Source organism: Brachyhypopomus gauderio, unplaced genomic scaffold, assembly GCF_052324685.1.
Source record: "Brachyhypopomus gauderio isolate BG-103 unplaced genomic scaffold, BGAUD_0.2 sc72, whole genome shotgun sequence".
Classification (NCBI taxonomy): Eukaryota; Metazoa; Chordata; class Actinopteri; order Gymnotiformes; family Hypopomidae; genus Brachyhypopomus; species Brachyhypopomus gauderio.
In genome coordinates, this window is record NW_027506893.1 from 595,349 (window position 1) to 620,780 (window position 25,432).

The 25,432-nt window shown below is 41.7% G+C and overlaps 1 protein-coding gene across 6 annotated transcripts in view; it reads right to left on the reverse strand.

Moving 5' to 3' along the window:
* LOC143491207 (uncharacterized) overlaps window positions 1-25,366 on the reverse strand; it is a 78,550-nt gene extending 53,184 nt beyond the window's left edge. For 2 of the 6 annotated variants that reach the window (XM_076990022.1, XM_076990021.1), the window contains exons 1-2: window positions 23,668-25,362; window positions 21,018-21,214 (exon numbers count right to left, since the gene is read on the reverse strand). The gene's annotated coding sequence lies outside the window, so the exon portion shown is untranslated. Of the gene's footprint in view, window positions 1-21,017; window positions 21,215-23,667 lie in introns of all 6 variants that reach the window. The other 4 variants (XM_076990017.1, XM_076990016.1, XM_076990019.1 and 1 more) reach the window with 4 other exon arrangements.
* Between the last annotated feature and the right edge of the window lie 66 nt (window positions 25,367-25,432).

Sequence of the window (25,432 nt, forward strand, 5' to 3'; positions counted from 1 at the left end):
TTACCTAAATATATGAACTGGTCAGTCTGTTTGTGTTTCTGTTAAAAAAAATGTTTCTCTTGGTAAAAAGATTACAGCATGTAGTAACTTACATACACAGACACCCATGGATACATTCTATCAACCCCAAAACTGAGAAACATTCCTTAAATAGTTTATATACCCTATTGCCAAAAGTATTTGCTCACCCATCCAAATGATCAGAATCAGATGTTCCAATCACTTCCATGGCCACAGGTGTATAAAATTAAGCACCTAGGCATGCATCCTGTTTTTATAAACATTTGTGAAAGAATGGGTCACTCTCAGGAGCTCAGTGAATTCCAGCATGGAACTGTGATAGGATGCCTCCTGTGAAACAAATCCAGTCCTGAAATATTCCACAGTCAACTGTCAGGAGGATAAATTTTGATTGCGGTGAAAAATCACAATTGACAAAATATGGCACATTTACATTTAGGAATATGCTTCAGCATAACAAGACATTTTGGACAATTCCATGCTCCCAACTTTGTGAGAACTGTTTGGAGCTGGGCCCTTCCTCTTCTAACATGTCTGTATCAGTGCACAAAGCAAGGCCCATAAAGACATGAATGGTGTGGTGGTCTGGTGTGGATGAACTTGACTGGCCTGCACAGAGTCCTGACCTCAACCTGATAGAACACCTTTGGGATGAATAAGAGCGGAGACTGAGAGCCAGGCCTTCTCGTCCAACATCAGTATGTGATCTCACAAATACACTTCTGGAAGAATGGTCAAGAATCCCCATTAACACACTCCTGAACCTTGTGGACAGCCTTCCCAGAAGAATTGAAGCTGTTCTGCATTGAAGCTGAAACTGCAAAAGGTTGACCAACGTCAATTTGAACCCTATGAGTTAGGAATGGCACATCACTTAAACTCATATGTGAGTCACGGAAGGTCAGTGAATACTTTTGGCAATATAGCTTAAGTGATAGCAAACAAAATGTATCAAAATAAACACACTGGCCTTGATCAGACTGGAGTCAGCAGACCTCAATCAGTCGGCACCTTCTCCTCCTTCTATTTCATTTCACCTTTCTTTACTCATGCTTATGCACACAAACTATCCTCACTGACCTCTCCACTCCTCTCTAAAAACATAAATGTCCTTCTTGGGGACTCATATAATTCACCCTTATGTAAAAACGTCCCCTCAAAAGAGGCTCATAGATTTTGATCCTCAGACAGAGGCTCATAAAATACAGTTTAATTTAGAAGGTCCTCTTTCCTGAGTCTCATGTGTTTTAACAGGCAAAAAGTTCCCCAACTACACTGTGTCCTGTGACTTTTGACTCACCCTATGTTGGAGCACATAGGTCTTTGGGCGCATGCGCACGCTGCGACCGACAGGGTGAAGTTGGCATCTTCGTTGTCTAGTGTTTTTTTAGTGTTTTAACTGTTTTTAAGTTATTATAGAAGTCCTGTGCAAGAGTATTGGTATGATAAAGCGTTATATGAGTTTTTGATTCAATATTGATCTTTGTTATACGGTTGTTCTATGGACTTTGCTCCATCTACTTCTGGCCTGCTATGTGAAGGGAGTTGATCACCAGGACAGGATTCGGTACACTAGAGATAAGCTGCTGCAGTTGAACGGTGCGAGTGTAGTTGGCATGACAGGGATCACGCTACAACTACCAAACTTTGTTCGGAAAGATTCACATTGAGCCTATGATACAGCAGAGGTATAAGCAAAGGAAACGGGGTAAATGGGACGGCGTTAGGTTACGCCTGAGGAAACAGCGGCTAAACCGATTTCCCCTCTATGATCATGGGAAATGTTCGGTCTATATGGAATAAAGTGGATAAATTGCAGGGAAATGTTCGCTACCAGACGGACTTCAAGGACTGCTGCGTTATGGCCTTTACAGAGACGTGGCTAACTGAGCAGGATCAGAACAACGACTTGGCCATAGATGGGTTTGGAGAACCATTTTGACAGGTTGAAGTGACGGGAAAAACTCAAGGTGGTGGGGTCTGTTTATATCTGAACAAGCGATATTGTAGCGCTGTGACTCAGAGAACGCATTTGTATGCAAGATATTGAACTGTTATCTATATCGATACGTCCTTTTTTCTTGCCACGCGAATTTTCACAACTTTTTATAACTGTGGTGTATATTCATCCTAAGGCAGATGCTGTTTCTGCCTCTAGTACTATCTATAACATAGTACAAAAATTGCATCTCTCCTGATGCCCCAAATTTCATACTGGGCAATTTTAACCATGTTTCACTTAAAAAAAAAAAACTATGAGGAGTTTTTATCAATATGTTTCATGTCCAACTAGACACGGTAAGACATTGGATCTGTGTTATGGATCAGTTAAGGATGCTTTCAAGTCCCTCCCTTTACCCCCTTTGGGTTCAGCAGATCATAACTGTGTGTTCCTTGTGTTAGTACTTCTTGCTTTCCTCCTGTACAGACCCTTTTCTGTCAGCTCTGCCTGTCCTTTCATTTATTTGAGTTATATCTACAAGTTAAAGTTATTTTTACTTATATTTTATTAAGTTAAAAGGATCCATTACTCATTACTTCACTTGGTAAGCTTTTCGACACTGCGAGTGAGCTGTTTTTTGCGGCTCAACCTTGTGAGTGGTTTTTGTGCACTGTTTTATCAGCAGCTAATATTGTTTTCAGCTGTGAAATACCTGCCAGAACTTCTTGGGTGTTAATTTTGCACTTTGGATTTTTAACTTGGATATTTGAGCCTTGTGTACCCGGTGCTTTTGCGATTATGGCTCATGCTGCCACATCATCTATTTGCTCTGAGTGTATCAAACTGTCTCAGAGGGTGGCGGAACTTCAGGAAAGAATCCATACCTTACATTCTATAAGGGAAGAGGAAGAATATCTGGACTCGATTCTTGCCACACAAACCGCTGACAAAACCGTCCCTGTGACTGGCACAGAAAAAGACGTTTCTCTCCATTGTCGCTGGGATGTACTTGGGGCAAAGCCTAAACTCATCTTAGCCTCAACTCCTAATCCCGTTAACAACAACAATGATAAGGGCTGGACTCTTGTTCGGGGGAAGGAATGTAGCAGAAACCAGCACAGCAGCGGCGGCAAGCAGCAATCTTCAGAACAGAACATTCTTCTCGATAACAGATATGAAGCTCTCGCCTCAACAGAAGTAGCAGAAACTGAGCAGTCTCATCACAACATACTGCCTCCCTCTCCAGGACATCAAGGACATCAAGCACACCCCAATCAGCATCAGAGATCCGACTCCAGTCTGGCTGCTAAGCATGCAAATAACTCTGGCCATTTGCGGACCAACCACCAGGCTGCCAACTGTGTTAGCCAGCAGCATGCTAACAAGCATGCTAAGAGTCATCCCAACCATCAGCTTGCAATTCGTGCCAATCGACAGCTATCTAATAAGCATGCTAATAGGGTTAGCCATCGGGGTGGTAACCATGTTGGCCATCGGGGTGGTAACCATGCTAGCCATCGGGATGCTAACCATGTTAGCCGCTGAGGCATTAACGGTGAAAGAGACGAGGAACACCGCCACAGCCCAAAACGCTGCTAATTGGGGACTCAGTCATCAGAGATGTATGGAGCAACAGTATTAAGGCCTTTTGCTTTCCTCGTGTTACTGTCTGTGAAGTGATACCCATGATTCCACACATATTGCATGACCATCCAGCTACGGAAAGACTGATTGTACATGTCGGCTCTAGCGATGTATACAAACAACAGTCTGAGATTCTGAAACAGGATTTTAACCATCTGCTTGACATTCTGGAGTTTTCCCGGTGTGAAGTGTTCATTTCTGGACCGATACCAACTGCACGTCGAGGCAGTGGTCACTTTACCAGACTGCTGGCTCTAAACAGCTGGCTCACTACAGCCTGTGCTCATCGGAAGGTAAACTTCATTGACAATTTCAACATCTTTTGGAGGCGTCCTGAGCTTTTTAAACCTGATCAGCTTCACCCTAACAGGGCTGGGACTCAAATGCTTGTGGATAATCCAATGTATGGAATCACTCACATGCGGAACCTGCACCCAACCGCCAGCAGTAACGTCAGTAATGTCAGTCAAAGGAGCTCACCATCTCCTGTCAGAGAATCTGTCCACAGTCTCAGAGGTAAACTCCAGGAGATTGAAGAGGTTCTGCAACACTACAGTCTGCAGTCTTGTAGGAACGCACCTACTTCTCCTGCACACTCAGTGATTTCTCAGGTCTGACACACTGGAACTGTTGGAAAAAAGAAAATTAAAGGCTAATAACTTGATGTGTCAATTTAGTGTTTTTCAGGAAGACTGTGGGAAAGCAGGAGTAAGGAGGCCTCAGTGGCCTTGAGGAGAACAGAAGGGGCCTATTCAGTGCAGGATGTGTAGCAAGCAGTTTTTAGATAACCAGGCACACAGGCTGGGAGAAGAGGAGCAGGTGAATTTCCATGGAGAGCAGCCAGGATTGGGGAGTTATCGAAACTTAACAATTCGAAACTTATGGACAGAGAGTATGAAAGAAAGGACATCGCCCAGCACGGGAGGCTTTTCGCTTGGACACTGCTGAGATCCACTTGGGTTAGGTAGATTCCTAGGCAACTAGCACCAGTGCACTGAAGAGTTTGTACCACGAATACTTCTATTATATTGCATTCAATTATATTCTATATAAATCATTTTAAAAGAACTTTTGTTGTCGAGACTTTGCTTGGACCACTCAGTCAAAAACCAGTCGGTTCATCGGGGCGGTGTTGGGGCCCGTCTGGGTCGGAGAAGAAAATTCCCAACAAATTGGTAGCAGAGGATGGTTTTTTGGCTGGAGTCGAATTCTGCAATTAGGACAAGAGAGGAGGTCAATCCGTCCGTGAGGTGACTGAACTAAACCGCGCGGTCTGAAAAAAGGTAAGGAGCCATTCTCTCCTATTGGCTGATGTTACTACGTCATAGGCTAAATTAAAGTTCAGTCACTAAATGGTCGAGGCGAAATACTCTCTGTAAATTTAGTATTGAAATTGTATACGTGTTACAAACTCGATATATAGACAGGAGGATTGCCCTACGACTCATAAAGTCGTGAGGAGGACACCCTGTAACTGCAGTAAACGGTTAGAGTAGGCAGCCCATCGGTTCTAAAAGAGAACGGTGGAGGACGCGCTCAGAGAAAGTAGGCAGCCCACGTTCTAAAAAGAACCTTGGTTCTAAAAGAGAACGGTGGAGGACGTGCCCAGAGAAAGAGCAGGTAGCCCACGTTCTTAAAAAGAACTTTGGTTCTAAAAAAGAACGGTGGAGGACGCGCTCAGGTGACGAGTAGGTAGCCCACGTTCAAAAAAAAAGGGGAACTATTGTTCTAAAAAAAAAAAAAAAAGAGAACGGTGGAGGACGCGCTCGGTCACGGTTAAATGAAGCCGGTTTTGGGGGGCCCCCGTGTGTTTTGTTGAAATTGCGTGCGTGATTGGTGAAACTACAGCTGTATCTGTGTATGCGTGTTTGCAAAATTGCAGTGTTGGGTTGGTTTTCATGTACCGTGTGGTTTTATGTTGAATAAAGACCTGTATAAATTGTTTGAGCATACGTGCTATAATAAAACTTGAGAGCCTTTCATTGGGGGACTTACAAACCCACGCCCATAAATCCATGAGCCTCTTATGTGAGGACATTTGAACCCCTGAGTAAATTGCATGAGCCCCCAAGAAAGACGTTCATCATTGTGTACACAAGCACAAGAGAAACATTTCATAAGAGGTTAAAGTGTAAAACAAAAATTATCATATATCTTCATGCATGAAATTATAATTTGGTTTATGACGCTCCGTAAACGTACGATTTAAGTGCTGGAAGTGAAACTCGCGCGAGCTGTGTTGAGCTGGAGTTGTTTGGAGTGTGGAGATATTAACTTGTGTCTGTCTGCCCTTGGGGTGCGCGCTGGCGAGTTAAAGCGCTTGCGAACACGACGATAAAGTGATAAAGTTTACTGAATTAATTTGGGGGTATTAAAGTGCTAGTGAGTACAACGAAAAAGTTTTAAAATTTACTGAATCGAAGCAAAAGTAATTTGGAAGTAGTTTGAAAATCAGAGTTATATCATGGATAACATTTAATTTAACCAGGCAAGCCAGTAAGAACAATATTCTTATTGTAAATAAGAATATTGTTCTTACTGGCTTGCCTGGTTAAATTAAAGGTTAATAAATAATTAAGGGTTTGGAGGATTATTTGGTTGATACTATGGAGAAACGTGCTGTGCCGAGAATGAGGTCTGACACAGTGATGTATGTGAAAAAATGTTTTGAAAAGATGCGATCCGAAGGGTTGTGGCCAGACCCGGACGACCGTGGTGTGTATCAGGTTGATTGGGAGCACATCGAGAAGCATTGGGTCACACAGGTTAATAAAGAGAAAAAAAGATTAGAGGCTAGCGGAGCCCTAACTAAGCAAAAGCGTAAAATCCAGCTGGAAGAAGCTGAAACTTATTTGTCGTATGTGAGAACATTTCGGAAAATTTGTCAGAAGGTTAATGATAAAGAACGAGTTGAAACCAAAAAGACAGAACTCCCTGTGCCCCCTCCCTATGCAGAAAAAGCGTGTGAACCCAGTGCTCCTCAATGTCCGCGTGCAGCGCTGATGGCGCCTGTGTCTGTGAGTGAAATGAGTGACGTTGGTGTGGACGGGGCTTCTGCGCGTCCAAAATCAGTGAGAGAGCGTGAATGTGATGAGGGGAGACAAGTGGTAATGGAGGTTGTCAGTGATGTGGCTATGGACAAAATAGAGAGTAGACTAGCGAGGCTCGAAGACTGTGCGCGTGAGAAAACTGGAGAAACAGAGATAAGTGATGCATTGCAAAGAATTGAACAGCGAATGGCTGAGAGTTTGAGTCTGAGTGCCCCCACCCGTTCGAATAGACGTTGAACAGAGCAGAGAAAGTGGTCTGTGATGTGGAGAAAGCCATCAGGCAAGAAGAAGCTAAGTTGGAAAAAGAGCATGCGAGACAGCTAGAGGAATGCGCTGCGGATGATAGGAGGAGAGATAGAGGTGCACCTGACAGAAGAGATACATTGATTGTGACTGGTGAAAATTTAGAATGGGAAGTGGAGAATGACGAGGGTGTGGCGAGCAGACGAGTGAAAACTCCCTCTTCAGAGGAGAGCGAGGTGGTAGATGAATGTATAAACCTGACTGAATCCGAGCAATGGGTGAGAGTGCCCGCCTACTATGACAGGCACGGTGTAGTCACGCGATCAAAAGCCATGAACACGTCGACCCCTGGTGGTCATTATCCGATAATGGCAGTACCAGGGAGCAGTTACGCACACACATACGCTCCGTGGACACACAGAGATTTGCACACTATGATAGATAAATTACCCAATCCTAAAAAGGGCATTCAGTATTTCTTGTCTAACAGTGCCCAATTAATTTGTTAGGTAGAGATTTGTTGTGTCAATTTTCAGCTATTATTGAATGCTATTATTGAATTTTAGTGAAGGTAAATTAGCTGTCTCTGTCACCAACCACGATGAGCGCCTCAGAATACTTAATCAACAAGCAGCGGACGGCCCAGCTCACATTTACTGGGCCACATTACAACATCCTGAGGAACAAGCAACTGCTAAAAATTTGCTTTACACGTTTAATTTATGGAAACCATGGTTCCTGTCACTTCAGAGTATGACCCCACCAATAGACAGCACACACTGCACTTTTAATTACATCAGAGGGGAGGATGGGGTTTACGGACAGCTGTGGAATAACATTGAAGGTCAATTACAAAATATAAATTGTGAATCAATGATTTTTGGACCTGAAGGTGTGGCTGCACTAGTTGTGTTAACAGGAGAACAGATGACGTACTGGAGAAACCCGGACCAGCAGGATTCACTACCACATGTCTCGCTGTTGGTCTCGGCTGGACACGAACCTCGTGAGCTGGGCCCCATGCTGGCCACTGCCATGAAGGAACAGTTTCGCCCAACCTGTCTGCCAGGGGTAGAGGGTACGTCGGATGGTAAGTACTGGAGAGTCGCATGTGACACCAGTGACTTGGCGTACTTCTGTAACCAGCCCCTGACAGCCACACACGGCAGAGCACTGTTGGATCACCCCCAGGCCAAAGAACAACTAGAGACGGTCCCAGCCAACTTGTGGACCACGACAAAGGTAGATGTAGGATGTGCATCACACCACATGGCTCCTATTAGGTTAAAGCCAGGAGAAACAGTCGTTCATCAGCCACAGTACCGAATCAAGCCAGAAGCCATGGCAGGTATTACAGACACCATTGCAGATTTGATCAAAGTTGGAGTTCTGAAACCCACGACGTCACCGTGGAACACGCCCATACTACCTGTTAAAAAACCTGGAAAAGATGAGTATCGTATGGTGCATGATTTGAGGCGCATTAATGATGTCACTGTAACTGAGAACATACCAGTACCTGACCCCTATCGATCTTTGCAGAACCTAACGACTGAACACTGCAGCTTTTCATGCATAGATTTAGCTAATGCTTTCTTTTCTATACCAATTGATGAGAATGTGAAAGACATTTTTGCGTTTACCTTTAAAGGTCAACAGTACACATACAACAGGCTACCTCAAGGCTACAAAGACTCACCAGGCATCTTCAATCAATGTCTGTTGAAAGATCTGTCTAGATTAACTGACAATGATTTGATTGACTCTAACACCGTACTAATACAGTTCGTGGACGATTTGTTAATAGCTAGTACTTCACCCGATAAGTGCCTTAGAGACACCATAACCATTCTAACCTTGTTAGCTGAATTAGGTTACAAAGTGAACAAGTCAAAACTCCAGGTGGCCAGGCCGATGGTCACCTTTCTGGGGAGAAACATCTCACACAAAGGTCACACCCTGACTCCAAATCAGAGACAGTCAATACTGTCATTTCCAAAGCCCACTACAGTGTCCCAAATGATGTCATTTTTAGGCCTGACAGGCTACTGCCGCAACTACATACCTAACTACAGTGATTTAGCTCACAGCCTCAGAAAACTCGCAGTGTCAAAAGGTCTGAGTAACGGGAAGGTGGAGCTTGACTGGACGGTTGAGGCAGAGAGGGATTTTATAACTCTAAAACAAGCACTTGCTAGCGCTACTGAATTAGCAGCACCAGACTACACACAACCTTTTCATTTAAATGTTTCTGTAAGAGACAATCATGTTCATGCTTGTCTCTTTCAGAAGGGGGAGAGTGAAGGAAGGAACATTTTATTTTTTCACAGTTCCAAATTAGATCAACCAGTGATAGGAACAGGACCATGCACAACATACATGGCAGGACTCACCACAGCGATAGAGAAGACAGCACACTTGGTAATGTGTCACCCACTAATAGTCAGCACCAATCACGGAGTAATGGCGTTCATAAACTCACAAGCCTTTTCTTTGTCAAGAGCACGACAGAACAAGATAAAAGCCATACTCACACAGCCACACATCACGTACAACACTGCGTCAAAACTTGTGAATCTGACTGATAACATTGAAGTAGCCGAAGATGCGACACCACATGACTGCGCTGACGCCACAGAAAGATACATTCAGCTCAGACCAGAACTGCACAAGGTCAGAATTACTAAACCAGGAGCATGGGAACTCTGTTCAGATGGGAGTTGTTGGAGACAAGGTAACGAACTGAAGGCCTCTTACGCTGTGGTACAAGCATGTGGGGAAGAGTGGGAGGAGGTGGAATCAGGAGTGGTTCCACAACCAGCTTCAGCTCAGCTGGCAGAAATGGTCGCACTCACTAGAGCACTGGAACACGCATCAGGTCAGATTGTGAACATTTACACAGATTCAGCATACGTGCACGGGGTCATCCACCATGAACTAGTCAGGTGGATGGATAATGGGTATACTAACGCCACGGGACAGCCAATCAAACATTTGAGAGCAGTACATGAGTTGAGTGAAGCTATCATGTTACCCAAAGAAGTGGCTGTGATAAAGGTAAGAGGACATCAGGGTAATGACAGTTTTGTTTCTAGAGGTAATGAAGCTGCTGACAGAGCAGCCAAAGCTGCTGGAGGGTACAACCCACAGAGCTTGTTGTTGCTGGAAACTCATAACATGCCTGAGTTGACGGAGAGCCACCTGGCACAGATCCAAGAACAAGCCACGGTCTATGAGAAGCAATTGTGGATAGACCGGGGAGCCACAGTCACTAAAGGACTCTGGAGGAGTCCAGAAGGGAGAGTAGTTTTGCCCTTAGAGAAGATGAAATTGATACTATGCGAGGCACATGGGCCTACTCACTCCGGAGTGTCGGCCATGGTGACCAAATTAGAATGTTTATGGTGGCATCCATGCCTCAGAGACCATGTGAAGCAATACGTGAGCGAATGTGATATCTGTCAGTCATGCAATGTGAAGAAACCATACCGGGTGAGAATTGGAGGATACCCAGTGCCCACGGGGCCATTTGAGGAGATTGTGATCGATTACACAGACATGGGGCCAGACAACAGGGTAAGGGGGTACAGGTACCTGCTGGTCATGGTAGACAGATTCACCAAGTGGGTAGAAGCTATACCCACCAAAAAGGAAGATTCAAAATCAGTCATAAAATGGTTGCAAAATGAGTTGATTCCCAGGTACGGCCTACCAAAAGTGATTAGGAGTGACAATGGGTCCCACTTTGATAACAAACACTTGGCAGAAGTAGAACAAAAGCTGGGCCTAACCCACAAGTTTGGCACTGTCTACCACCCACAGTCACAGGGGTTGGTGGAAAGAGCCAACCAGACCATTAAGACTAAACTGGCCAAAGCGTGCGCAGCAGGAGACATGGACTGGGTTCAGGCGCTGCCACTTGTGTTGATGTCTATGAGAGCAACCCCCACGGGAGAATACAATCTCTCACCACACCAGCTCATGACAGGAAGACCCATGCCAGGGTGCCCTCGACCAAGGATTGAGGGACCAGCTTTAGAAATCCAGGAATAGGAGATGTCAGAGTACATGAGAGAATTAACCAAATTGCTTTGTGAAATCAATAAGTCTGTTCAACAGGAAAAAGGAGAAGAAGACCTGGAATCACCCAAGGTGAAGGTGAAGCCAGGGGATTGGGTAAGGATCAAGGTGCACAAGAGGAAGTGGAACGAGCCACGGTGGACAGGCCCGTGGGAGGTCGAAGGTGCCAACGAGCACTCAGTGAAAGTGAGGAAAGACAAAGGTAAGACTTGGTACCACATTTCACACTGTGTTGCAGCAAAAGAACCAACAAGAACCACAGGAGAGATCAAGACACACCTGGAGGAGACAGGAGAAGCCCCAGGGAAGGAGTTAGTGGTGAGTACCGACCCCAGTGTAGCTTTTTACAGAGAATACATCACAGCCGAGGACTGGTGGGAGGAAGGTGAAGGAGACCTGTTGGAGACTGACTGTGAGGCTATAGCACACTGTGTGAGCGCGGACCTGAACCTGGGAGCTGGAGTGGCTCTGCAGATCAGACAAGCGTTTGGCACTACAGGTATAGCCAAGGTGCCCATAGGCAAGTGTGCCACACAAACCACACAGACACACATTATATTTCATTTAGTGACCAAAAGATACTACAGGGAGAAGCCAGAATTAGGAGATCTGATTTCAAGCATACAACACCTGGCCACATTGTTAATATCATTGAACATTAACACTCTAGCCATACCGAAGCTGGGTTGTGGACTAGACGGATTAGACTGGAGGACTGTGAAGCCAATCATTAAAACTTTACTTAAACCAACCGGTACCAAGGTGGTGGTGCACCATCTTCCATCCTAGGATGGAACTGTGGGAAATAAGAGACATGTTGTCGGGACGTGTCGGACGTCCAGATGAGGCCCAGTACCAACAATATGTTAGAGTAGGGAGATTAACTTTGAGAACATGGACTTGGCTATGGGGGGGAACATTTCTAGCCGCAGTGATAATAGGAGCGGTGGTAATATTTAGTGTAGGAAATCAGAAACAACCCAATAACGTGAACGTAACTTTGTGTCGGTGGGACGACAATCACACTGTCTGCAAAGAGGTGAGGCCCGATGAGATCCGCAGCCCTAACCCGCTAGTAAACGCGACCAAACCAGAGAAAATAGACTTTAAAGTAAGAAAACCAAGAGAAGCTGGAACCAGGCCAGTAGGACAGTCCAAGGACCGGTGTGTACGGACATACGGAGGTGTGGAGTTGAGTTATAGAGATGGTACAGCCTCGAGCTGGACTTTTGACTTATGTGAGGTAGTGGACTGCGGGGGAGCCAATGCCTCATACAGAGGATGTGATTTGTACATATGTTGGACCAATCAAGTTAATGCGGGCTGTCATGGAAGGGGGAGTTTCTATAGTGCAGACTGGTGTCCTGGTTGGGGGTCAGTGATAAAGTACTCGGGGAGATGGAAACCGACATTAGGAGATAAGAAAGGTAACCCGTCCACGACCTCTTTGAGCAAATGGTGGGTCGATGTGTCGTTTCAGCGAGATTATCACGTGTCCCAAAATCCAGTAACTTTTTCTGTCAAATGGAATGCGCAGATATGGGGTAATAACAGACCGTTGTACTTCACCCTGGGGGTGGAACAATCAGGACGTGACATATGGGGAATAATTAAACTCAGCTATTTAGCCAAACCCAAGCCACTCAGCCCAGCAAAACCTGAGGCAAAAATAAAAGAGGTGGAGGATTCAGCAGACAAGTTCACTCTAACCACAGATTTCACTAAATTATCGTCCCAGCATTTAATAGAATTAGCAACCGGTTACAGCGGCTCGAATTTGTGGTTGTCATGGCTAGAACAAAACAGTAGAGAAAATGGGTTAGAAGGTTGTGTGGCCTGCGCAGCGGCCCGACCCGCGTTAATGACCTCACCAGCCCCACTGAATCCTGAAATAGATCCAGTAGGATATCAGTGTATGTTGAATTTAACTAAGGTGAAAAGTATTGCGACCTCAAATTGTTCCAGCCTGGACAGTATTTTTCCGTACGTCACAAATTTGGAAGGAGGTAACGCTCCTTTCGTGCCAGTGAAACTTACAGGGCAATACCAATGTTTTAACTTGACCGAGAAAGACGCAATCATGAGTGTGGGAGAAATTGAACCAGATTGGTGTAACGCCACAACGAAGGTCCCGGGGATAGGGAGAGTAGCCCGGGCAGGGATCTGGTGGTACTGCGGAGGACACACTCTGTTGGCATTAATACCAGGAAAAGCTAAAGGAATCTGTGCTATGGTTAGACTAATCACACCAATAACAATGATAGGGCTGAGGGAAATCACACCGCAGCCTGCTACAGCCCAAGGGAGAAAGAAGCGTGATGCCTTTGATTTGTCCATAGGGTCACCAACATACATTGACTCCATAGGAGTGCCTCGGGGGGTTCCCAATGAATACAAGCTAGTTGATCAAATAGCTACGGGCTTTGAGAACATTCCAATTATATCAGCCTTGTTTCCAGTAACACCGAACAAGAATGTAGATAGGATCAACTTTGTCCATTACAATGTGCTGAGATTAACCAACCTAACGAGAGACGCAATAGAGGGGCTGAGCGAACAACTGAGAGCTACCTCATTGATGGCCGTACAAAACAGAATGGCTCTAGATATGCTCCTGGCGGAAAAAGGGGGTGTATGTTTCATGTTTGGCGACAACTGTTGTACCTTCATTCCCAATAACACCGCACCGGACGGGTCGGTGACCAGAGCTCTGGACGGACTGAAGGCCTTATCTAAGGAGATGCAGGAGGCCTCAGGTATCAGTAACCCCATGGAGGAGTGGTTCACGAAGGTGTTTGGGAAATGGAAGGCACTAATTATGTCTTTGTTTATGTCAGTAGCAGTGTTCATTGCAATTGTTGTTATTTGTGGATGTTGTTGTATACCATGTATCAGATCTCTCACCCAAAGGTTGATCACAGCCGCGATTGAGAAGGGGGATGCAAAGAACCCACCACCATACACCATGCCACTGATGGTGGAGGATGATGATGACATATCATCTGAAGAAGACGATTCTGTGTGAAAAACTTGTTGTTTTTGATTAATTATGCTTGCTTTGTAGGTATTGGCAGCGACAGCGACTGATGAAGAATGAAGACGCACCACACATTAGAGCACAACCAACAGCACATGAAAGCTGATTCACTAGCTTAAAAGTAATATGCATGACACATGGGCACATTAATAGAACGGGTCGAGGTGATCTCCCACCAGGCGGGACCTGGGTCTCGGGGACAACGTCAAGTCACGAGACCGTGGGAGATGAAGGGGGGCATCTCCGAATAGTCTGAAAGGTCTCGGCCCACGACTGGGGAGTGATCCAGAACCCACCAATCACATAAAAGAACACATAGACGTTGTACTAACTGACATAGTCACACTATGAATGTATACACATTTAGGGATTTTTATGATTGTCTTTCTTTTAATAAGTGCACTGGGCTAGATAGATTTTAGTATTAGACTAGAGTTAGACCAATGTTTTGGTCTAAAAGGGGGAATGTTGGAAAAAAGAAAATTAAAGGCTAATAACTTGATGTGTCAATTTAGTGTTTTTCAGGAAGACTGTGGGAAAGCAGGAGTAAGGAGGCCTCAGTGGCCTTGAGGAGAACAGAAGGGGCCTATTCAGTGCAGGATGTGTAGCAAGCAGTTTTTAGATAACCAGGCACACAGGCTGGGAGAAGAGGAGCAGGTGAATTTCCATGGAGAGCAGCCAGGATTGGGGAGTTATCGAAACTTAACAATTCGAAACTTATGGACAGAGAGTATGAAAGAAAGGACATCGCCCAGCACGGGAGGCTTTTCGCTTGGACACTGCTGAGATCCACTTGGGTTAGGTAGATTCCTAGGCAACTAGCACCAGTGCACTGAAGAGTTTGTACCACGAATACTTCTATTATATTGCATTCAATTATATTCTATATAAATCATTTTAAAAGAACTTTTGTTGTCGAGACTTTGCTTGGACCACTCAGTCAAAAACCAGTCGGTTCATCGGGGCGGTGTTGGGGCCCGTCTGGGTCGGAGAAGAAAATTCCCAACAGAACCCATGCTCCTAGTCAGTGCTACATTCCAGTTATTTTAAATAGCCGGTGGCATGGCTCTCAGAATCGAAATTAAAATGTAATCAGAAGTAAACATAAGATTACAAAACATTGTAACAAACTAAATTTGATCCCAGTGAAATGCACAAGTGATGTAGGCGATGCTGATCAAACACATCAAGTCTTCAAAGTCTCCTTACTAAACGTCCGCTCACTCACAAACAAGTCTTTTATAATAGCTAAATTAATTGAAGATTACTGTCTGGACTTTCTTTTTCTAACAGAGACTTGGCTTGATAGCAATGGAGCAATAGTGCTAAATGAAGCTTCGCCTCCCGACTTTAACTATTTTAATGTCTCCAGAGTAAATAAGAGGTGGTGGTGTTGCATATTTTTACCATAAAGCATTCCACTGTAAACAGATCTCATTAGGGGAACATCCTACGTTTGAATATCTGGCAGTACAACTCAACAGTACTTATTCAGTTCTTTTGATTGTTATCTATCATCCTCCCAGACTACATGCAGATTTTCTTGAAGATTTTGAAGAAATACTTTCAAGGATTTTAATTGATTCTGATTATGTTTTAATTGCTGGGGATTTTAATATTCACATGGATATATCCACAAATCCAATCACTTCAGAATTCATGAGGATGCTTAACTCTTTTGATCTCATACAACATGTATCAGGCCCAACTCATAAGCATGGCCACATTTTAGATTTGATCATTTCTAAACATATAGAGGGTAATAATACTGAAATTACTGATGTTGCAATCTCTGACCATTTTGGTGTATTTTTCAATATGTCATTATCTACTAGAACACTCAGTGAAAAGCGCACAATAACCAAGCGTTATCTCAGTGCTGGCAGTGCCGTGGCCTTCACAGACATGATACAGTCCCTCCCTCCCCTCTCAGAAAATGGGAATGAGCTAGTGGAAACTTTCACACACACAGTTAGGAACTGTATTGATGCTGTGGCACCAAAGGTAACTAAAATAATCTCTGGTAAAATTAAGATGCCCTGGAGAAACACTCCATCTATTGTAAAATTTAGGCAAGATTGTAGGCAGGCTGAGAGACGTTGGCGAAAGTCAAAATTGCAAGTACATTTTGATATTTATAAAACAACATTGCAGAATTACAACAGTGAAGTGAAATCAGCAAGGAAAAACTATTTCTCTACCTTAATCAATTCATCCAATAATAACTCAGCTGTCTTGTTCAGAAGCATAGATCAGCTAGTAAACCCCACCTCCTGTGGCTTCCCTGAGACTGTTTCAGTTGAAAAATGTGAGGAGTTTGCTATATTTTTTAGGGACAAGATTACTAGTATAAGGCAGAACATAGCAACAAGCACTAATAGACCATCAACCCTTACATCAGTTACTCAGCCTAACTTTAATATGTCTTATTTCCAAGAAGTTGACATGGTAACACTACTTGATGTGATCTCATCACTAAAATCCTCTACTTGTGAACTGGACCCTTTACCTACATGCTTTTTCAAGCAGGTTCTGAGCTCATTAGCAAATGAAGTTCTAACGATTGTTAATCAGTCTCTGCAATTGGGTGAATTCCCTAATTTTTTTAAACTGCAATGGTTAAACCACTATTAAAGAACAGAAATCTTGATACCACAATTCTTAATAATTATCGACCTATATCTAACCTTTCCTTTCTTAGCAAAATAATTGAAAATGTAGTGTCAATCCAGTTGAATGACTATGTCAAAGTAAATCAAATAAATGACACTTTTCAATCTGGTTTCAGAGCTCTCCACAGCACTGAAACAGCCCTAGTTAAGGTAGTAAATGACTTGAGATTGAATAAGGATGCAGGCAAACTCTCAGTCCTTTTTCTGCTGGATTTAAGCGCCGCTTTTGACACTGTTGATCATGAAATACTTCTTGATCGACTACAGAGCTGGGTAGGCCTTAGTGGCTTAGTCTTAGGCTGGTTTAGGTCATACCTAACTGGGCATGATTACTATGTAGCATTAGGTACCTCTTCCTCCACACGTCAAAAAATAACTTGTGGCGTCCCCCAAGGATCAATTCTTGGGCCGTTACTATTCAACCTATATATGCTTCCGTTACCACACATCATTAATAAACATGGTATTAGTTATCATCAATATGCAGATGACACTCAACTTTATATCTTGCTAGAACCTAAAGCCCTAAAATCAATTTGCTCACTGTTTGACTGCATAGATGATATACAGACATGGATGTCTGACAATTTTCTACAGTTAAATAAACAGAAGACAGAGGTTCTTGTTCTTGGCAGTGATTCACAAAGGAATGATGTCCAGACTTATTTAAATCAAATGAATCTGAATGCCAGACAATGTGTTAAGAACCTGGGCGTCACCTTTGATAATGAGCTCAACTTCAAATCACACATCATGACTACATGCAAGACAGCTTACTTTCACCTTCGAAATATCGCTAAGGTACGAGATATGCTCTCTCCTGCTGACTGTGAAAAACTTGTCCATGCATTTATCACATCAAGGCTAGATTATTGTAACGCTGTTCTATCTGCTCTTCCAAAGAGCTCCATTTCGCACCTACAGCGAGTTCAGAACGCGGCTGCAAGGGTTCTGACCCGCAGGAGAAAAAGAGATCATATTACACCTGCACTCCACTCACTGCACTGGTTACCTGTCAGCTTTAGAATAGATTTTAAGGTTCTAGTCATGGTTTTTAAATGTCTTCATGTTCTTGCCCCTCTTTACCTCAGTGAAATGATGGTTAGATATGTTCCAGTCAGGTCTCTCAGATCTTCAAACAGTAATCTACTGGTGATTCCTAAAAGCCGATTAAAGATTGGCGAGGGTGCTTTTAGCCACTATGGCCCAAAGCTCTGGAATTCTCTTCCTGAAGAGCTCAGAGGCATTTCATCCCTGCATAGTTTTAAGAACAGTCTCAAAACATTCCTGTTTAGATCCGCTTTTAGTTAAGAAATTCTCAATCTTATTTACTTTATTACAATATGTTGTCTATTATTTTCTAAATCCAATTATCTTAATAGTTTTAACTTATTTACTTTACTTTTTATTATCTTATTTACTTTACTTTTTTACTTTTTATGTTATTTTATAATTTTTATCTTTAATTTCTTTTAACATTTTCTTTTTGTCTTTTTGTCTTATCTCCTTTTAATGTTTATTTTATACTGTAAAGCACTTTGAGTTGCATGTATGTATGAAAGGTGCTATACAAATAAAGATTATTATTATTATTATTATTATTATTAAAGAGGGAGAAAGCACAGATAAAGGACATGAAACACTGGACTGATGAATCTATGCTCTGCCTGCAGGAATGTTTTAACTGTACAGAGTGAGATGTGTTTAAAGAATCTTGTGGAGATGATCTGGATGAATTGGTTGACGTAACATGCTTTTATATATCATTTTGTAGAGATATGATTGTCCCCTGCAGACAGGTGAAAATGTATCCTAATAATAGACCAAGGATGAATAAAGCAGTTAGTCTCAGTCTGCAGAAAGAGACTTGCTTTTAGACAAGGAACAACCTCTGATTTGAGTGTTGCTAATATGGAGTTGAAAATTGAAATTTTAAAAGCAAAACAGAACTATAAAAATGAGTATAAAATGGTGGCAAATAATCTTGGTTCAGCCTGGTCTAGCATGAAAACTATAGCAGGTCTTAAGGATTCAGGGAACAGTAAGAAGGTCATTTTAGAAGGCTTCACTTCAGACACTGAGCTGGCTAACGCTTTCAATCATTTTAACAATCGGTTTGATGCATTTGATTTTGCAAATGAAGTCCAGGGTTTGAGAGGAAAACTGGCAAATGACCAGCACTTCTCTATAGATATGGAGCAGGTATATAAGGCCTTTCTCTCTGTAAGGGTGAAGAAGAGTTATGGGCCTGATAATGTTTGTGGGTGTCTACTCAAAAGGTGTGCTAAAGAACTGAGCCCTGTGTTTCATTATATTTTTAATAAGTCTCTACAGACACAGCATGTACCTTATAAGGTGTGGAAAGACGCAGTAGTGGTTCCTGTCCCAAAGTTGAGCTGCCCTAAAACTCTTAACAATTTTAGACCAGTTGCGCTTACGTCAATTGTAATGAAAACTTTTGAGAAATTGATAAGGTCTGAAATCTTAAGAAAAACTGAACATAAACTTGACCCTATGCAGTTTGCCTATAGGCCCCATAGAGGAGTGGAGGATGCTACAGTGACATTGTTTAATTTATTGTTCCAACATCTGGAGGGGAAAGGATCCCATGTTAGAATTTTATTCGCAGATTTTTCTTCTGCTTTTAACACAATCCAACAACCCCATGTTTTCATCTTCACTAAAGAAAAATCCCCACTACACTTTAATAAAATACATTTTCCCCCAAACTTATTAAAACACCCCTGCTAAAATGGTCTGTGCCGCCCAGAGCGCACTGACCTCCCTAATAAATTTCAACATGGACTGATCCCTCGGTTTCGCCCACAGAGAAGAAAATGTTTGGTGTGTTGGTGAGTCTATTGAACCTGTGATGTTTGTAATTGCTTAAAACCATTAAACTTCAAACGGACCTGTGTGTTTATTACTGTACTGTACTAGGATTTAAATCAGATGGATGAATGTTTAGGACTATTGAAAATGTGAGTGGTGAAGTGAAATCAAATGGTACAAAATGGCGGTAGGCCTCACGGCACAATGTAACAAATGTGAATTAAATGCTATGGAAAATGGTGAAATGTGGAATGCTTAAACCGGGTAAACAGGGACAGCAAACAGGAGTGTAAATGTAGTGCGACACACGCAGTAGGTCAGCTTAAGTTTTTAAAAATGCCAGCAGATAGCTGCCTCTGCGCCTGTGCGCTTGCGTGAATGGGTGGATGTGGTGCGTGTGCGTAAGCGTCACGGCTCCTCCGTGACAGAGAGAGTGCGGCGGTATATGCAAACTTCCTTAATCTTGGCAAACCAGCCAATGAACTCCCTTAATATGTTAACAATATATATAAAATGTTTATATTTGACATTACATTAGTCTATCAAATTTCCTGTAATTTATTTGTATTTATTACAGATTTGATTAATCCACATACAATCAATGCTGTAATACAATTATAACACAAAACAAAGTCACAAGTGAAAAACAACAAGCAGAATAAAAGAAGGAAGCAAACACAAAGTGTACAAGAGTTTAATGAAACTAGCAAAAATGAAACTGACCATAAAAGTGGATGAACCAGAACTAAAGAAAATTAGAAAATTGCCAAAATTAAAAAATCAATTCTCAAACAATTCATATAAATGAAAATAATCCTACACTGCTATGTACTGGGGCGCATGTTAACTCATTTTCTAGCTAAACAGGATAGCTAGACAAACTAAATACAAATATAGCTTAACATCATACTTCAATTTAGATATATGCTAATGCATGACAAAAATTCCAAATAGCTGGTCCTAATCAATTTAGTAGAAGAAAATAAGCAAGATTGCCTGAAGAGTAAAAACTTGGATAGCTTAGCGTATTCACATTTCTTCTAAAAGAAAACAGACTCATATTGATCATGTCATAGACATTATTAAGTGATTTGATTGGCTGGTGTGTTTTGGCCCTGTGGCACCCAGGACAGTCACATCTTGGCAAAATCAGGAAGTGCTGATCAGTGTCACCAGTTCCACGGACTTGACATACAATCATGTGTGAATTTTAATAGGACCTATTTCAAACAAAAAAAGTTTTAATAATTTACAGTGTCTTCCAAAATATGCAACACCCGTAAAAGTGATCAAATCTGAAAAAAACATGCTTATTTGACATTTTGCACTGCATCACATTCTATTTTAAAAGACAGACTTTCAAAATTAATTAAAGTGCTATCAGTTTTATGTAAGAAAACACTGTGTAACAAAAATGACTCACTGACAATGTGATGACATCTTGTATACGTATTCTTCCCAAGACCCTCCAGCAGTGTCAAAGAAGGGAAGATTACCTGTCAGGGAACCACCGAGAGGCCAACGATAACTTTGAAGGAGCGTAGTTCAGTGGCTGGAGTAAAGGTGCACCCGTCTATGGAATGAAGAGCTCTGTATAGAGCTGGGCTGTATGGGAGGTTATTAGGAAGCCATTACTGTGCAGGCTGCATCTCAGCAGACTTCACCTCTAAGCAGATTACACATCCTGCTTTTCCTGCAATAAATACATGTGCAACTGATTAAGTACTGTATCATTCTCGTTCTTGGGGGTCGTCCATAAATAGTAGCAAAGACTCAGAAGTAGCCTAATGCTTTTGACCTTTACTTAGCAACTTCCAGGTCAGGAGAGCACAGCAGACATGTTCTTACACAGTGGCGTGCACAGACATTTTGGGGGGGCAAGTGCTCAGGGGGGGAAAGGGCACTTTTTAGCGCACATGGAACACTTTCATTATAAAAAAATTACACGAATATGTTGAATGTTGAATTACACACATATGTTGACTTTTATTTGTAACATTCTCTAAACGTGAGTTTTCAATGGTAAAAAAGTCACACCACCGACTGATAAAATCCATATCCAATATTAACTATATACAGTCATTGTTAAGTCCTTCAGTTAACTTCTGTTTACCCTCCACTGTCTGCAGGCCTTGTTGCATATATTTTGCAATTAGTAAATCAATATAGGCCTACAATTAAGACAGTAAAAAGACCAGAAAGTAGGAGAATGAGTTATAGGCTACTGAGTGTTGTCTTTACATGAATGCAGATGGGCATTTTTCACAGGTAATGGGGAACTTCCCGTTTCTTCTTTCACAAATGAATGTGTTAATTTATGTTGCCTAACAAAACCTATACAATATGTATTTGTATGTGGTTGTCCTCACGTTATCTATTGATTTGGGCTAGAGCGACTAGTTTATCAGGTGACCAGTCGGCTAAAATTCTTAGTAGTTTGGTGCTGTATGATACATTTTACTGCACAGAGGGCAAACGGTACGATTCGACTTGATGTGTATGTGACCTGGCTGGTGGGGACGGGAGAAGAAGTCTATCTGTGAGCGTGTGTGCTGTGCTGAAGACGCTTCCTTCCACTCGCTGAACTGAACTGCTGCTGCAGCGCATCTGGTGTTAAAGGAAGAGAGAGGTCGGGTGTATTTCAGGGCATTGTTTTTAATCGCTCAGGTTTTCAAAAGATCATTTCAAACCGACCTCAGTAAAATGATTATATATATATATATATATATATATAATATATATTAATATTATATAATTATATAATTATATTATATATTATATATATATATATATATATATATATATATATATATATATTATATAATATATTATATATATTAATATTATTATATAATAATAAGTATATACATACTTGTAGTATGTGACCATGCTTGTGTAAGAACATAGGCGTGCAGACAACATCAGGTAGCATCACCAAGTCTGCCCTTGATCAACGAAAGTGCCCTTTTGAAACTTCGGTAAAAAAAAAAAAAAAAAAATATATATATATATATATATATATATATATATATATATATATATATATATATATATATATATATATATGTATATATGTAAAAAAAAATATATATAAATATGTATATATATATTTTTTTTTTTTACCGAAGTTTCAAAAGGGCACTTTCGTTGATCAAGGGCAGACTTGGTGATGCTACCTGATGTTGTCTGCACGCCTATGTTCTTACACAAGCATGGTCACATACTACAAGTTCTGCTGATTAGGTAGGCATGACCTTACAGTTCCTACACATTGCTTGGTTCTAACACAGATCACTTATTGCTACAGTGGCCTTCAGCAATAAGCATGCAATAATTTATCCAAATTATCTACAAGTAGGTCTACTATTATATTGTATGTCAAATACAATAATCGCATAGGCCTAACCACAAGGTCACGCAATCTGTAGTTCGCAATAGTTACGCTATTGTACGGCTAGAGTTCACGCCTACGTCGTGTGTTACTGTAGCCCGTTTGTGAAACGATGTATAGAGGAAAGCTTCTCACACTTTTAACGCAAATACCGATGAAGTAAAATAAATGCAGCATAAATAAATACACCTGATGTGTAATACACCAACAATCTGCCTTAATGAAAACGCGTTCAAAGCTATGCAAAAATGAAAGTGTTAAAAATCCTGTTTAAAAATCTATTTCTTTAACACGATAAAGGCTCACACACAGAACTTCTGTTTAGCGCGACCAAACCGCGATGGGACACCAGCGCTTTGCAAACACGTTTGCTCGATTTCCTAAGTTAAGTGTTAAATTCAAAAACCACCAAAAACGTCGATCAAAAACAGACCAAACACTGTGCAGTCCATGACATTGTTAAGTTTTAATTTTCTTTTTTGTTGTTACTTCACTTGTTACTGGACAGGCAAATACGAAACACCACAATTCTTTATAGACGACAAACTAAAACTTGAATACCTAATTGTATGCTCTCTGTCACAGAGCTACTGTATCGGTCGCCTGAGCGGAGGAATATAGATTATAGACGGTTTTAAGATTATATTTAACAGTGTGCATACAGCACAGCCACATAAATAGATGCCGTCACTCGGTTTAGGACACGGATCATCAACAAAAACGTTTCATCCAAAGCAGTATATTTTAAATCATACCTACAGTGTGAGATTATCAACCGTGATGCTCCAGTGTCGGTGCTGAATTCGGGCGACACACCTTTTCTCCTTTTCTCTGGCTTGAAATATCCGGGATGGGCGAGGGAAAGTTGCCTTGATTCATTGGCTTTTTCTCTCGATTTACTCCCAGTTACCTTGACATCAATTTTCGAAGTATCTGTAAGTTGTTTAATTTATGTTAGATAATGTTATAGCATGTATAGCTATGTTGCAGCACAGACAGTTACAGGTACGTTCGGTTTAGTGTCACACAGTGATGGGAAGTAAGCCTCTCTGAAGGGAGCGGGATCTTTGGGCTCCGTTCATTTAAAAGAGCCGTTCAAAAATTGATCGTCGTTTTATTTTTCCCTGGCAGCAAGAGGCGCTACTGGGTAAACTATAAGACAGCTTTGATATTAATATCAATGAAGAACATTTATGCAAATGTTGCTACCTTGCCTTAAATGTAAGCCTAATTCAAACAGCACTTTTTATTCTTATTATACATGAACTACATTTAGGATATTCACACAGCAAAGTACAAGACATTCTGAAGTGTCAGAATGGGATCAAAAGTGACACAAGTATATCTTCTCTGTACATTCTTTATACAAGTATATCTTCTCTGTACATTCTCTATACAAGTATATCTTCTCTTTACATTCTCTATACAAGTATATCTTCTCTGTACATTCTTTATACAAGTATATCTTCTCTGTACATTCTCTATACAAGTATATCTTCTCTTTACATTCTCTATACAAGTATATCTTCTCTGTACATTCTCTATACAAGTATGTCTTCTCTGTACATTCTCTATACAAGTATATCTTCTCTGTACATTCTCTATACAAGTATATCTTCTCTGTACATTCTTTATACAAGTATATCTTCTCTTTACATTCTTTATACAAGTATATCTTCTCTTTACATTCTTTATACAAGTGTATCTTCTAGGTTGACTTAGGGAAACAGTTGAGATATCATTGCAGCAACAACACTCTGGCCAGACATGGTCTTGATGTCCAGGACACTTGAGCAGGTAGAGCTACTTCAGCTAACTGTCCCCTGGGAAGATCTGATGGAAGCTCAAGAAAGGAAGAAGGCCAAGTCTGCTGACCTGGTGTCCGAGTGTGGGAGGATTGGGTGGAGGTCACGTTGTGAGCCTAGTGAAGTGGGCTGTAGGGGCTTTGCAGGCAAGTCTTGACATCGGGCCCTTGGACTCTTAGGGGTTTGTGGCCTGCACAGTCAAAGAACCTTGAAGAACATCATGGAAGCTGCTGGCTTCACGTTGGCTCTGGTTGAGAAGGTGGGATGTGTGGCAGATGCTCAAATGCCTCACACTGTCCATCTCTGCCTACCAGACTCCATTCCTCAAACTAGAAACTGATACACACACCAAACAGTTCAGCTCACCTGAATTAAGCTTGTCCTGATACGGGATATTTGATCTTTCCCAACTGGAATAGGTAATAGCAATTCTAAGGAATACCAATTTTAAGCAATTTCAAAGACACTAAAAATGAACAAATTCAAGTCTAGATTATGAAGTTTCCTATAACACAGTTAAGCATCCCAGCGTATATAAAGTGTTTTATTCTGTAAGAATTAAAGAAGATCATGTTTGTCTGAGGCACGAACATGTCCCTAATGATTCAGCAGTGTATGTTCTATCTGCTCCCATGGACATGTGTTAGAAGAAGATTTCTTGTTTCTGCAGAAGTTATGATTACCAGTAGCAGTTCACTTATCTTCAAATGCTACC